The sequence below is a fragment of the Lissotriton vulgaris genome, chromosome 6 (genome assembly GCF_964263255.1).
Source record: "Lissotriton vulgaris chromosome 6, aLisVul1.2, whole genome shotgun sequence".
NCBI classification, from domain to species: domain Eukaryota; kingdom Metazoa; phylum Chordata; class Amphibia; order Caudata; family Salamandridae; genus Lissotriton; species Lissotriton vulgaris.
Window position 1 is genome coordinate 1,342,832,751 of NC_141694.1, and position 13,911 is coordinate 1,342,846,661.

Consider the following 13,911-nt stretch of genomic DNA (forward strand, 5'->3'; position numbering starts at 1 on the left):
ATCATACCTCCTGTGACCTTCACTAAACCACTATAAACTTCCACAACTTTCATGGGATTTGACCATCTAGTTAACTCCTTGTCAGACAACACAGGTTACCTCATGCAAACCCTATTACCTGGGCTAATTTTAACACAGGAAGCCTTTCCTCTGTTCTTGTTCAGTATTTTCCTCAATTTTTCTTGATATATTTCTACACGTTCTCTGATTTTGTTATAATCAACAACCGCAGTAGTTTCTCCACCACACTCCTCCATCACCATGAAGCCAAATTGATTCTAGGCTTCCTTCCATGGAGAAATTCAAATGGGGAACACTCAGTAACAGAATTAGACATAGTGGAATACGACAATAAAGTGGCCTGAAATGCTTTCCTCCGCGGTGAACCATCCTAGAATGAACTCCCTAGCAAATCAGTTAAACCTGACCATTAGATTGGGAATATTAGTTAGCAGTTTTTTATGCTTTATACCACACCTCAGTAAGTACTCCTCAAACATCTTACCCACAAATCAATGTCCATTATCTGAAAGCAACTCTTCTGGTAACCCGTCTCTGCAAAAAATATCCTCCATAAATTGAATCACAATCTCCAAGTTTCCCCTCCTATTTAGTCATCCTAACTTCAGGACATTTGGAAAAATAATAAATTAATAAGATGGCAAAAGCTTCTTTCTTGGAAATGGTAAAAAAAGGACATAAAATATCTATACTTAACTTCCTCTACACCCCAGAAGCACACTCAATCTGAGAGCATACGGTATCACATGGTGTTGCTGTTTAATCACTGTTGAAACACAGTTTACAACTCCTTACCAAACCATCCATCATACCGTCAATACCAGGCAAACAGTAAAACTCCTGAATATGTCTCTTAGTAGCTGACACCCCAATGTAACCCTCATGCTCCATAGCAAAAATGTATTTCCTCAATCCCACAGGGGGCACAACCTTATCTCCTCAAAACAGACAAAAAAACATAATTCATCAACTCATCTTTCATTTTGAAAAACCCAGCTAGCTCGCTACTCAACTTCCACGCTTCAGGCCACCCTTTGGAAATGTAACCACAAGTCAACACCATTTCAACATCACCCTTCAAATGATTTTACCACATTTCTGTGAAAGTCACACTAGATTTGCCATCCAAAAGATCTCAACCATTGATGTCATCCACAGTATACGCAACCTCATAATCATCCTCCACTTCCTCCTCACCCAACTTCAATGACTTTGGAAGCCGCAACAAAAAATCAACATGCACATTAACTCTTCTTGGCACATACTCAAATTTGAATTATTGCAATTGAAGTTTTACCACTAAACAAGCCAGCCTACCTATCAAACATCTTTCACCCCAGGAGAAAGTACACAAACTAGAGGTTTATGATCCGTTCTCAAAGTGAGGTACAGAAACTGGCTTTTATGATCAGCAGCCCATGAACACGCCAGCAACTCTTTTTCAATCACTGATTCATTTGTTACAGACTCTCAAGTTTCTTGAGACATAAGACACCATCCACTCTTTAGATTCATCTCTTTGCAACAGAGGAGCACCTAATTTGAATCCACGGCAACAATACACTCTCGGACCAAATAGAAGGATGTAAGAAAAGGAGCACTGACCAACTCAGTTTTGAGGGGTTTGCAAACCCATTTGAGCTTCATACATCTGGCTCAAAGTAATTATGCTGTACAAAGCACACAGACCCACCATGACTTCCACAATCTTTCCATTAATGTCAACCATACATTTAAGCACACAGACCCACCATGACTTCCACAATCTTTCCATTAATGTCAACCATACATTTTGGAAAACTATTTACACCCGCTCCTCTAACAAAAAGAATTTCATTAAAATTAAGGCCTTCAGCACCATACTAATCCAATTAGCACTCATTTCAGATTTGCTTTTAAAGACCCTTCCAAAATGTAATGTTTTCATGCAACGATTACAGGACTTCTCATTTGCAGGCAGGACACACTTTAAAATTAAAAGGTAAAAATTGCTACCACACCTATACCAAGTAGTTTTTCCTGTAAGACACATTTTATTGTTTGACAGCGAAGGTGTAACGCTCCCAATCGCCATATGACTGGAAAAGGAGTAGTGTTAAAAAGGCCAGATCAAGATCAGTGTCTGGTCTCTGGCACCCATCAGTCACCACTCGGAACCGCCCTTCATCATTTGGGGCTCCGAGGACCAACACTATACTGGATCTTGTTGCTCTAGCAGAAGGAAATTAGCCTTCCTGTTAGTTAGTATGTGTTGGTATTAAGGTCACAGACGTGTGTGTTGGTAAAGTGACTGACGGGGAAAAAAAGAGTGTGCAGTGCAAGGGGAGTACCAAGAAAATAAAGAAGGTGAGTAAAATTGGTTTAAGGAGCAGAAAAATGACCTGTCTAGTGATGTAACGTGACCATCATTAGACAGGTCATAAATTTTACCCTGTCTTGGCTATTTTTTAACATTGGTGTTAGGAGCTATACCCTATTAAAATTATTTTTCTGCTCCTTAAACCAATTTTACTCACCTTCTTTATTTTCTTGGTACTCCCCTTGCACTGCACACTCTTTTTTACCCCGTCAGTCACTTTACCAACACACACGTCTGTGACCTTAATACCAACACATACTAACTAACAGGAAGGCTAATTTCCTTCTGCTAGAGCAACAAGATCCAGTATAGTGTTGGTCCTCGGAGCCCCAAATGATGAAGGGCGGTTCCGAGTGGTGACTGATGGGTGCCAGAGACCAGACACTGATCTTGATCTGGCCTTTTTAACACTACTCCTTTTCCAGTCATATGGCGATTGGGAGCGTTACACCTTCGCTGTCCTCAATATTAGCCTGTCTTACTCCTGACCCTCTAATACTTTTTTGTGTTATATGTCTGTTGGGCATGTATTTAGAGCAAGTCATTAAATTGCCCTTGGATCCCCTTTAATGTATGTAGTTTGGACATTTTATTGTTTGTCATTTTTAATAGAACTAATTCCTGCACCAACTCTGAATTTTTCCAATCCCTACCACTATTACCACTACTTCATCTAATCTCTTGTGCAAACTTCTCCGCTTGCTCGATGCAGCTAGAGATACTAACTGTAGCATTGAGCCCCATTTCAGTACCTACCCAAAGTTTCTGCTAAACGTTTTTATTCTTAGTTTTCATCATGACCTGATGTCTCAAAATCTGGTCATAGGTTATAGTTTCAAATTCAGAAGATGATGCTAGCGCCCTTAGGACTGATACCTACTCCTCAATACTCTCTTTTTTCCCGGATTTTCTAAAGTGGGGGGAAAAAAGATTTAAACTCTTGAGTACCAAGCGGGCCAAAGTATTTCTAAAAGGGCAAGTTGTCTATGGGGTGGATGGTCATCTCCTTCAAAAACAGCCACATAAGCTAAGAACAGTGGATACAAGAGTTTCAAATCCATTGGCGGATCGCCTTTAGATTGGAGGAATAAATGTGGAGGAGCAAAACTGCCCATTTTAGATTGTTAAAGCAATAGATAATAGGTGAAATAGGGACTCAACATAGAACCCCCAATAGGAAATAGTGTTAAATTAAATTAAAACATATAAATAAATGTAATACAATGTTAAAACTCTTCTTTTAAAATTTCGTTTCAATATAGTTTAATTACCTTTTTTACTTGAAGATTAATTTGATATTTCGATATGAAAATATAAATAAATTACATGCAATCAATTCAATACAACACTTAGGGCCTAATTATAGATCATACTTAATTATGGAATTATAGTTCAGCAGTTCCGACAACCAGATTTGGATGTGACCGCCCTATGGGCAGTTGGAAACATGAATTCCCAATGGCAAATTATGCTGTGGGCGGAAAAAGACAACACAGCACAAGCTGCCATTGGGAAATGGATGTTTTCAAGCATCTCTGCACTGTGTGGCAGGCTCCATGCGGTGCCTGCCACACTGTGCAGGGATTTTTAGGTGGAACCCATAGTGGAGGGCCAGGGAGGAAGAGGGCCCTCTAGGGAACCCCAAAGACATTCTCCGAATGCCTTTCCATGTCAGAAAGGCCAACCTGAAAAAGCTGTCATCATAATGCCGACGGCGGTGTCGAGCCTGGATCCGCCGTCATTAGGGGATTATGGTTGCTTCCGACGCTCCGAGGGGCACCTTGAGCCCGTCGGAACCGCATCCGAATTTATTTATTTATTTGCAAACTTGTACCGCGCTGGGAATCGACTCCCTGAGGAGTATCTCCACGCCTTTGGCAACATCAGAAAGCAAAAGGCCCTATCTTATGTTGTTAGATGCTCAACCAGGACTAATAATTAAACAGGAAAGTTTTTAGTTTTTTCCTAAAGGGAAAATGATTCTTACATAATCTGATTTCATAAGGAAGTTAATTCCAAAGCTTCGGGCCTGCTACTGAAAGAGCCCTTCCCCCTTGTCGTGTCTTCCAGAATCTGAGGACACATAGCAATTCACGGTCTCCAGATCTCAGAGATCTTGAGGGGATGTATGGAATGAATTTCTTGGCTAAATAATCGGGACCTTTACCAGTGAGGCACTTGTGGATGATGCAGCATGTTTTAAACATCACCCTCTGTTTCACAGTGAGCCAGTGGAGTTTATTTAGTAGAGGTTTTGAGGGAGTCCGGGCCGGGGCATTGAGAACGAGGCGTGCATCCGTGTTCTGCACAACTTGTAGTCTGGCAATGATCCCCTCATTGGCGGCTAGCAGTAAACCATTACAGTAATCCAGTCTACTCAGCACGAGCGACTGAACTAATGTTTTCCTGATGGTATCAGGTAACAGGGGGAACACCCTTCGGAGAAGCCCAATAACATGGAAACAGGAGCTTACCACTTGAGTAGCATGATGTTTAAGGGCGAGCTCCTGATCCAATTTAACTCCTTGATCTTTCACTACCACTTTGGGCTCAGGGACTTGGCCTAGATCTTGAGGCCACCAGTCAGGAGTCCACAGACGTTTGGCTTCCCCAAAGAGCATCACCTCCGTCTTAGAGACGTTACACTGAAGGAAGTTTGCTGCCATCCAATGTGCCACTTCTTTCATCCCCTGGGCAAAGGAGTTACGCACTTCAGGAGTCATGATTTTAAGCGGAAAGAGGAGTTGTGACTTGTCTGCATACGATACGGGGATAAACCCGTGGGATCTCATGATGTTAGCTAGGGGTGCCACGTAGATGTTAAATAACGTAGGGCTCAAGCAGGAGCCCTGTGGCACGCCCTTTGAGATCTGCACCTCCTCTGACTGGTAAGGACCCAGTATGACTCTTTGAGTGCGTTTGGTGAAAAAACTCCTTAACTAGGCCAGCGCCTTGCCTCCCAGGCCGATGTCAACTAGTCTGGCGGTCATGATATCATGTGACACAGTGTCAAACGCCGCTGACAGATCTAAAAGCACCAGGATAACGGAGTAACCCTTATCCTGAAGCATATGAAGATCGTCAGCGACGGACAGCAAGGCGGTCTCAGTGCTGTGCCTGGGCCTAAAACCCGATTGGGAGGGATCTAGTCCCCCCGCACTTTCGATGTATTTGGATAAGTGCCGGTTAACAAACTTCTCAGTGAGCTTCCCTAAAAAAGGGAGGAGAGAGATGGGTCTCAAGTTTGTGAGGTCGGTCCAAGGAATGGAGTTGTTCTTCCGTAGAGGCCTCACCAGAGCATGCTTCCAGTCTAGGGGGACTTCCCCTGTACTCAAGGATAGATTGACTACCCGCCGAATTCCGGCACCCAGATCATCCCTCAGAAGTGACATGACCCGTGCTGGAATAATATCCGAAGGGCATCCACTCTTAGTTTGGGTAATTAGAGTACTTATGTCCTCCATGGATATTGGGGGGAATTCAACAAGCTTGCTAGCATTGATTTCTGCTGTGCTAAGGTATGGCTGATTTATACTGTCAACAGTTCTCATGCTATTGGAGGTGGATTTTGAGGCTAAGATCTTAGCGTAAATGCCTTCTATTTTTCTAACAAAGAACTGTGAGATGTTGTTGCAGAGTTCCTGGGACTCAATCCCCTCTGTTTCACATGTTGCAGGCTTGATAAAGGTCTGTAAGATTTGATAGAGGACTTTAGCATTTTTACCAGCTGCTGATAATTGGGCTGCTATGTGATGTTTCCGGGCAGCCCGAATAGCTTTATGGTAATTTTTTTGGGAAGTCCTGTGATTTTCTTTATCCTCTGCCTTACGTGTAACTCTCCATCGTTTTTCTAATTTCCTCGCAATTAGCTTTAGTTGTCTGAGATCGTCTGTAAACCAAACTTCTTGTTTTGGGGCAGGCCGTGGTTTATATGTTCTAAAAGAAACAACATAATTAATAGATGTGGTTACAGCTTCATTAAAGTTGGCTAGTGCAGTGGTGACATTGTCGCCACATTCGACCCAATTGGGTTCTGTGTATTTCTCCCTAAAGCTCTCTGGTGTTAATTTATTCCAGGGTCTTCTGACATCAGCCATAGTCCTCTGGATGCCCTTAACCTCATAATTAGAGCGAGTATAGAATTCAATAATGGAGTGGTCAGTCCAGTCCACTTGACTGGGAAGCAAACATTTTATGGTGGTGGAATTATATAACACAAGATCCAAAGTATGCCCAGCTAAATGCGTGGGTCCCTGATTTATTTGATGAAAACCAAGAGTAGCCAAATCAGCCAAAAGTGTCTGTGCCTCCACACAGGTAGTTATTTTGCTGTGGACATTAAAATCCCCTACCAAAATGAAATCTGAATTCACCTGCATGTGGGGGGCCAACGTTTCAACAAGTTGAATGGAGAAATTCCCAGATCCCCCTAAAGGTTTCACTCCAACCGCCATCTTTCTAATATGGCGTTTGGACTGAAACCTGCGATGTCGGGCGGAAAGCCTCTAACAGCTGGTCGGAGGCTTTTTGCCCAACATCGTAGTCTTCCCCTATATTATTAATAATTCATAATCCCGACGGCGGTGTCGAGCCTGGATCCGCCATCGTTGGAGGATTATGGTTGCTTCCGGCGCTCCAACGGGCACCTAGAGCCCATTAGAAGCGCATCAGAATCCCCCTAAAGGTTTCACTCCAACCGCCGTCATTCTAATATGGCGGTTGGACTGAAACCTACGATGTTGGGCGTAAAGCCTCTAACAGCTGGTCGGAGGCTTTTCGCCCAACATCGTAATTGAGCACTATGTTATTAATAATTCATATCAATATGTATGTTTTTACTTTAGGTGGGATTTTTTAATTCATTCATCTTAAAACAATAATATTAATATAATTTATTGTGTTTAAATGGCCTCCATATTTAATTTTTAATTAATTTAATGTAGCATTTTTTTATTTTGTTTCACATTTAATTTAAAATAAACATATAACATCAATATACATGAATATTTAAAATATACATATTTTAAATAGTTGTTTTCTAATTTAATGAACTTTTTCATATTTTCCTATACTTTACCATAGGGAGAACTCTACCACAGACAACATATTTGTTTAGACTGCTCATTATGCTATATTCAGAATATCTGGTGGCAATACGTGTTAGGGTTTATGCTTTCTGTCATAATAAAAAAGAAATAATCACCTCTTCTTTTTCATGGTATGCAAAAGATGCAAAATAAGAACTACGACACATTAACGCTGTCTGGACTCTGGACTTGATATGTGCAGGAGCATGGTCAGTGTTAGTGAAAGACACATTTTCTATTTTGGCTACTTTTTGGAGGCACATCAACACTACAATTAATTCAATAACCGAGATAATTCTTAAAATATACCCTTTGCAGCAATTGTACCAAATAATGTTGGGGCCCATAATTTACAAGCAATTATGATGGACAGTATGTTGGGAAGTTAATCTACTCTCATAAGAGACATTACTTTAAAACCGAGTCAATAACAACAATTACAATTAATAATAATTAGTAACAATTACATTTATTAGTGTTCCTTTAACAATATGCTAATGGGCTGGATTTCCCGTTCCTTTAAAATATAGTAGGGTTGCAAGTATTTCGAGTTTTAATTATAAAGTTTTGAAAAGTTGACAGCCTTCATGAACCTCATCAACTTTGCAATAATTCACTTGAGCACAAATATACTGGCAAAGATTAGTTTTTGGTGGGAAGAATTTCCCCACAAAAGACTTTAAAAAAAATCCTAATAAACATGGATGAGGTTTTATTGCAAAACACTAAGGCCAAAATTTACAAAGGTTCTGTGTTAGGTTTGTACTTCTTAATGCAGACCCAAAGGAAAATCCTATTTGGGATTTACAAATCAACGCATATTGGTACTTGCGTTGGTTTTTAAGAAAATGTAACACAAATAAGCGTGAAGCTTAGCTTTGCATTACTCTGTGTCGAGGGGGCAGCCCATGAGTGGTGCATGGGCGTTCCCAAACAGTCACCCATCGTTTTTGAAGCACAGCCCTGTCTACTATCAAAAGTAGACAGGGTTTTGCACCAACAATATACTATCTTATATAGTATGAATAGTTTTACAACTTGTCTAAGCATGGTACAAAATACCATGCTTAGACAAAGTCCAAAGGTGTGTGCCTGGCACACTTCTGCCTGAATGTGTGCCTGTGCTGGGGAGAAGGTAGCAGGGGCAGCTGGTGAACTTTGAAAGAGTTGGGGCATACATATGTACCTGTAATTGGAGCATGCAAACAAGGCTGACACTCTAAAGCGGGGTTCAGGGAGGTTCTGACAGGCAGGAACATTTTGAAAAAAACAAGGTCAATTAGGTTCTTTTACTGTAAAGTTTTAATGTGAATTGCTAAAAATCCAACAGTACTGAAGGAAATAGTCCAGTGCTTTTTTGTGCTGTGATAGGCAAGTGAAACCCTTGTCAGTGTGTTGGAGATGAACTTTCCCAAGACGATTGTGAAAGAATGGTCACTACAATGTCCCTTAAAACTGGGTAAAGAGCTGAATGTAATACGGGGATTTAAAATGACATGACCTATTTATCAAAATGCATATTTATCCATCTTGCTTCTTCACAATGGGAATCTGATACATATGTAAGACTGAATTTCTGTTTTGAAGGGCTCAACCAGAACAACTGGAGCTACCACTCCTAGAAGGAAAACTTGAAATCAACAGCAACAAAAACGCATGTAAAATCGACTGCAGGAAAGTCGATACAGTCCCAGTACAGCAATAAAACAAAGTACAATATTAGTAAACAATAGTCAGAAGTATGCATTAGAATGTATTTTCACTTACTGTTGGAAGACACCCAAGGTTCACAAACATCCTCAAAATAATTATCGGTGCTCAAGAAGCTGTGAGTTGGGACAGAAATAGTGGTCACCCACCTGCAAAAGTATTCCAACCTACACCCTGTTTCTTTCAGCCTTTCTTGCTATTTAACCATGCCAACATTGGAGGCTGAAGAATTGGTTTGTCTACAGGATCCATATGGTTATCATGTTACAAAGAAGGATTAGAAAGGGGGAAGACTAGTAGAAAAATTCCTGGTTGAAGTGAATGGGTTTGTGTAGGTGTTGGATTGAGTGAGAAAGTGAGAACTGATGCTAGATAGGGTCTGGTAGATTATGTGGTTACTAGGGAATGCTTTTTTAAGTGACCTTGTGTGATGTAACAGGTGCTGCCTAAAGCACTCCAATACATTTGGGTTGAAGTTTGCAAAATATAAAAGCTGCCGAAAAATGCACAAAAAGGTAAAAACAAAGCTTTAACACAAAAACGAAAGACAGATAGATACTCAGGTAGTATCTGAGTTCTGCAAAGTAAAATCAGATAACCTGGATAAATCAAAGTTTCTCTGCTTAACCCCTCCCCTGCTGGTGACGGAACCGCTCCGTCATCAGCCGCGGTCGCGCTGTGCTGATGACGGAGCAGTTCCGTCACGGCCCGCTCGGCACGCCTGTGCGGCACGGAATCTGCGCCTGCGCTGAGCATTCCATTGAGCGGGCGGGGCAGTGACGGAACCGCTCCGTCATGAGCACAGCGCGACCGCTGCTGGTGACGGAGCGGTTCCGTCACCAGCTTGGGCGCTGCGCGTGTCCCCCTCACCCCCTTAGCGCTGCGGCGGAATAGCTGCCGCAGCGAAGGGGTTAAAGTGTGTTATCTTCATTACCTATTTTATTTCACCAAAACTCAATTTTTCTTCACATTCATGTATGAAAGAACTCGTGAGTTCCGAATACCAGCGGTAAAAAAAACTATTGTTTGATTTAATAGACGGGAATATTCACAATAATAACCTGGGTTACGTACAATGGGCCTGATTCACAAAGGCAATCTGAGACAAAATTCCAGTTCCAATTCATTGACGGGTCGTAATTTTACGTCTGCAGTCAGTGGGGGGGGGGGGGAAATCTCCAGCTCAAGCCGAACTCTCCGGCTCTGTCCGGAATCTCCGCACCCAGGCCGACATCTCCGGCTTGGGTCGGATGAAGTGTAACCAATGGGCCAGAATGCAAATTTTACAAAAAACAGCCTTAGGAATGTGAGGTAAATGATACAGGAGCTCATGAAAATCTGTTTGGGCAGGGAAAAAGGTGTGGCCATACACTGCATCACATCCTAGAAAAGTTTGCTCCTTTGCATCATGGTACATGCAGTCCACAATTTGTGCTCCCCTCAGTGTTGACTGTAGTGTTACAGCACACTCAGTATTGACCGTAGTGTTACATCAAACTTTGATGTAGTATTACAGCCTGAGCCGGAGAGTACGGCTTGAGCCAGAGATTCCAGCCTGACTGCGGATATAAAGATATGACTCGTAAATGACCTCTGTGAATACCAAAAGTCGTAAAGTTAGACTTTTGTCTTGGATTGCCTTTGTTGATCGGGCCCCTTCTGTACATGACAACTGTCTTATCCTTAAGTGCACTAGTAATTCATGGTTACAAACTTTTAATAAGTATTTCTCAGTTCAGTGATACAGTGCAACATATTAATAATGCCCAAGCTTCCATAGGTTAAATATAACAATTGTTATAACTTTGAGGACACTTTATCATATTTACATGGTTTGTTGTATGATTTACAAAGCAAACATTTTCAGGGCTCATCTAAAAATGTGTATGAATACAAAATGCACTGAATGCATCAAGTTTATTTTTCTTCCATTAACATACACTACGGACTTGTAAATCCAATCAGCATACTCTGAGACATGCACCATGTCCCCAAGAAAAACATACATGCATACATTTAAACACTCGCATACACACATACAGAAACCCACACATTCTTGTATTGAAATTTAACTTATCTGACGCGCTCCGAGCTGCACCCCGTGCTTGGCTAGTCCTGAAAATCATGAATTCATGCCTCCTGCTTTCAAGACCTGGAAGTTGTCAGCATAGCTTCCACTTTTTTAATTCATATGCTCCAGCTTCTGTCCGATCAGAAGCCGGGATAGGGTTGGAGGATGACCCTCCATCTCAACCCTGGCTTCTGATAGGGCATATGAGTGTATGATAGACATGCCCCACCAAAGCTCCATTATCTGACATGCTGCAAAGCCTGAGGTTCGTGAAGCATGTCAGCGATGGAATGTGAATGTGTAGGGTCCGGTTGTTAAAGCCAAAGCCCTTTATATGCACAACACCTATTGACACCAAGGAGCCCCATCTGGTGCTAACATGATGTTGCAGATCTTTACATAAAATAAACGATTATTAAGATGCTTTGTTTTCACGTAAAAGCTAGAATACCTATAGTAAGTATTAAAATAGTTGGGGCAGGCCCCTGGCGCCCCAGCTCTAGAGGAGAGTGCCATTTCTCCGTAAATATGGGATTCTCCAATTCTCACTCTGTCATCCAACGTCGCACAGCAACTTTGGGTGCTGTGTTGTGTTGTCTGAGGTGTACGTAAATCTAGCCCCAAACTTGTTGATTTTTTCTGGCAAATATGTTGATTTAAAGCTTCCCAGCCTTCCTGAATTTCAAAAAGCCTACAACATTCTGCACATCCCAAAAATGAACATTTGCTGGCTTTGAATATGTCAGATAATGCAATGACAGAGCAAGTCTTTTAGTAAATCTGTCCCTCTGTCTTTTGTAATGTAGTCTGAACTGCACTGTCTCCACGCACACAATGAGGCTGAATGTGCAGCATTTTAAATTTGAGAAAGAGCCATGGTATAGGTCTCGACTGCTCGGTGGAGCTAGCTTCACACTATATCAAACATACAACATACAACATTAAAGTGACCTTGGGGGAGTGACCCTTTAAAAATGTGACTGTGCAGCTGTGGCTTTTCGAGATAATCCACCAGATGCTGCATGTTTTGCAGAATTGAACAATAAAGATTTTGTATTTAGCTCAAATGTTATGGAAATTGCTGCACATCACGTACAATGACGCACTACACACTTTATAAAAGTTAACTGGTCAACTTCTGCACTTGACTGCTGTCAGAAAACCCAACCTTAAATACTTAAACTCGATAGACAAATATGTTTTATTTTTTCGTGATTTTTGTTTGCTGTTAGCACAGCAACATGTTGAAATTAGAGACACTGGCCCACATGCATCAAGCACTTTTGCATTCGCAAACGGTGCGATTCCTTAAAATCGGCCGTTTGCGAATGCAAAAGTGCTTTTTGGGATGTATGAAGCATTTTTGAGTAATTCGGTATTTTTACCGAATTCCAACAATGCGATTGCTTTTAAGGAATTGCAAATTTGCGATTCCTTAAAAGCAATGCATCATTAAAAAAAAAATTGCGATTATTCAAATTGGAAGTGCAAATTACCACGAGGTCCAACCTCGTGGTAATTTGCGAAATTGTTTAAAAATGCTTGAAAATGCATTTTTTAAACTGTCCAGTTACAGACACACATGTCCTTAGGACATGTGTGTGTGAAACATGCACTTTCAATTGCATTTCAGGGGTGCAGGGGGGGGTCCTTTGGACCCCCCCCTGCACCCATGAAATTTTCTAAGTGCCACTCGCAATTTGCTACTGCCTTCCAATTGACTACATTGATTCCTATGGGCCTCTAGGCCCATAGGAATCAATGTAATGCCATTCCTTAATTGCACTTCGCAATTAAGGAATCGCAATTTCCGAAAATTAAGAAATCCTAAAAACTTTTAGGATTTCTTGATGCATAGCATTTTGCATTTCCTAAATAGCGATTCCTTAATTTTCGCTATTTAAGAAATGCAAAATCCTAGATTGATGCATGTGGGGGTAGGTTCAGAAAAGCAGTTATCTATTCAAGGTCGCGAAATGTGCTATACTGCCGCTGCACGGCTGTTTTTAATTGCAAACTGTTGTTATATATTTGGAACATTATATGATTTTCCTTGCTGAATAATTTTGTCAACCTGAGCGGATGATTTGTTCCTCCCTTGTAACATTATTGCAATGGCCCTGGCTTTAGGGTATACATGTAGAGAAGTGTGCAAGGAGTACCCTAGCCCACTAAACAATCTTACTGATATTAGAACCTGCATGTTACACAAAGATCACAACAGCAATTTGCTACACACTTTCATTGGAACAGGCCATGGAACGAGCTAGTTATACGATGTATGTGATATTCTGGAGTTTAAGATCTACTGCCAGTTTTTCTCAATTTCTTTTTATACAGTACACAAACCCTTATATGTGGATGAAGTGGAAGGTCTTCAATAATGTTATTTGCTATTAACAATTTCTCATAATGGTGTCCCTATCTCCAACCCTTCAATACAAATTTACCAACTATCCCTCTACCACTATCCGTTACATCATCTAGTTCTGGGAACACCTATGACACTAATAGTCAGGAAATAAATCTAGGAGTAACATCTTCTCTCCCCAAATATCGAAGATGCTCATTTATCTATGTATGAGTCTGTGTTCTAGCCGGGATATTTAGACACAATTAACAAGTTCCTGCTGGTATGTTAGGTCAGGGATCCCACGTGCGTG

At 41.2% G+C, this 13,911-nt stretch overlaps 1 long non-coding RNA gene across 1 annotated transcript in view; it reads right to left on the bottom strand.

Moving 5' to 3' along the window:
• Nucleotides 1-13,911, bottom strand: part of LOC147708868 (uncharacterized) — a 601,827-nt gene that overhangs the window by 77,190 nt on the left and 510,726 nt on the right. The window lies entirely within an intron of this gene.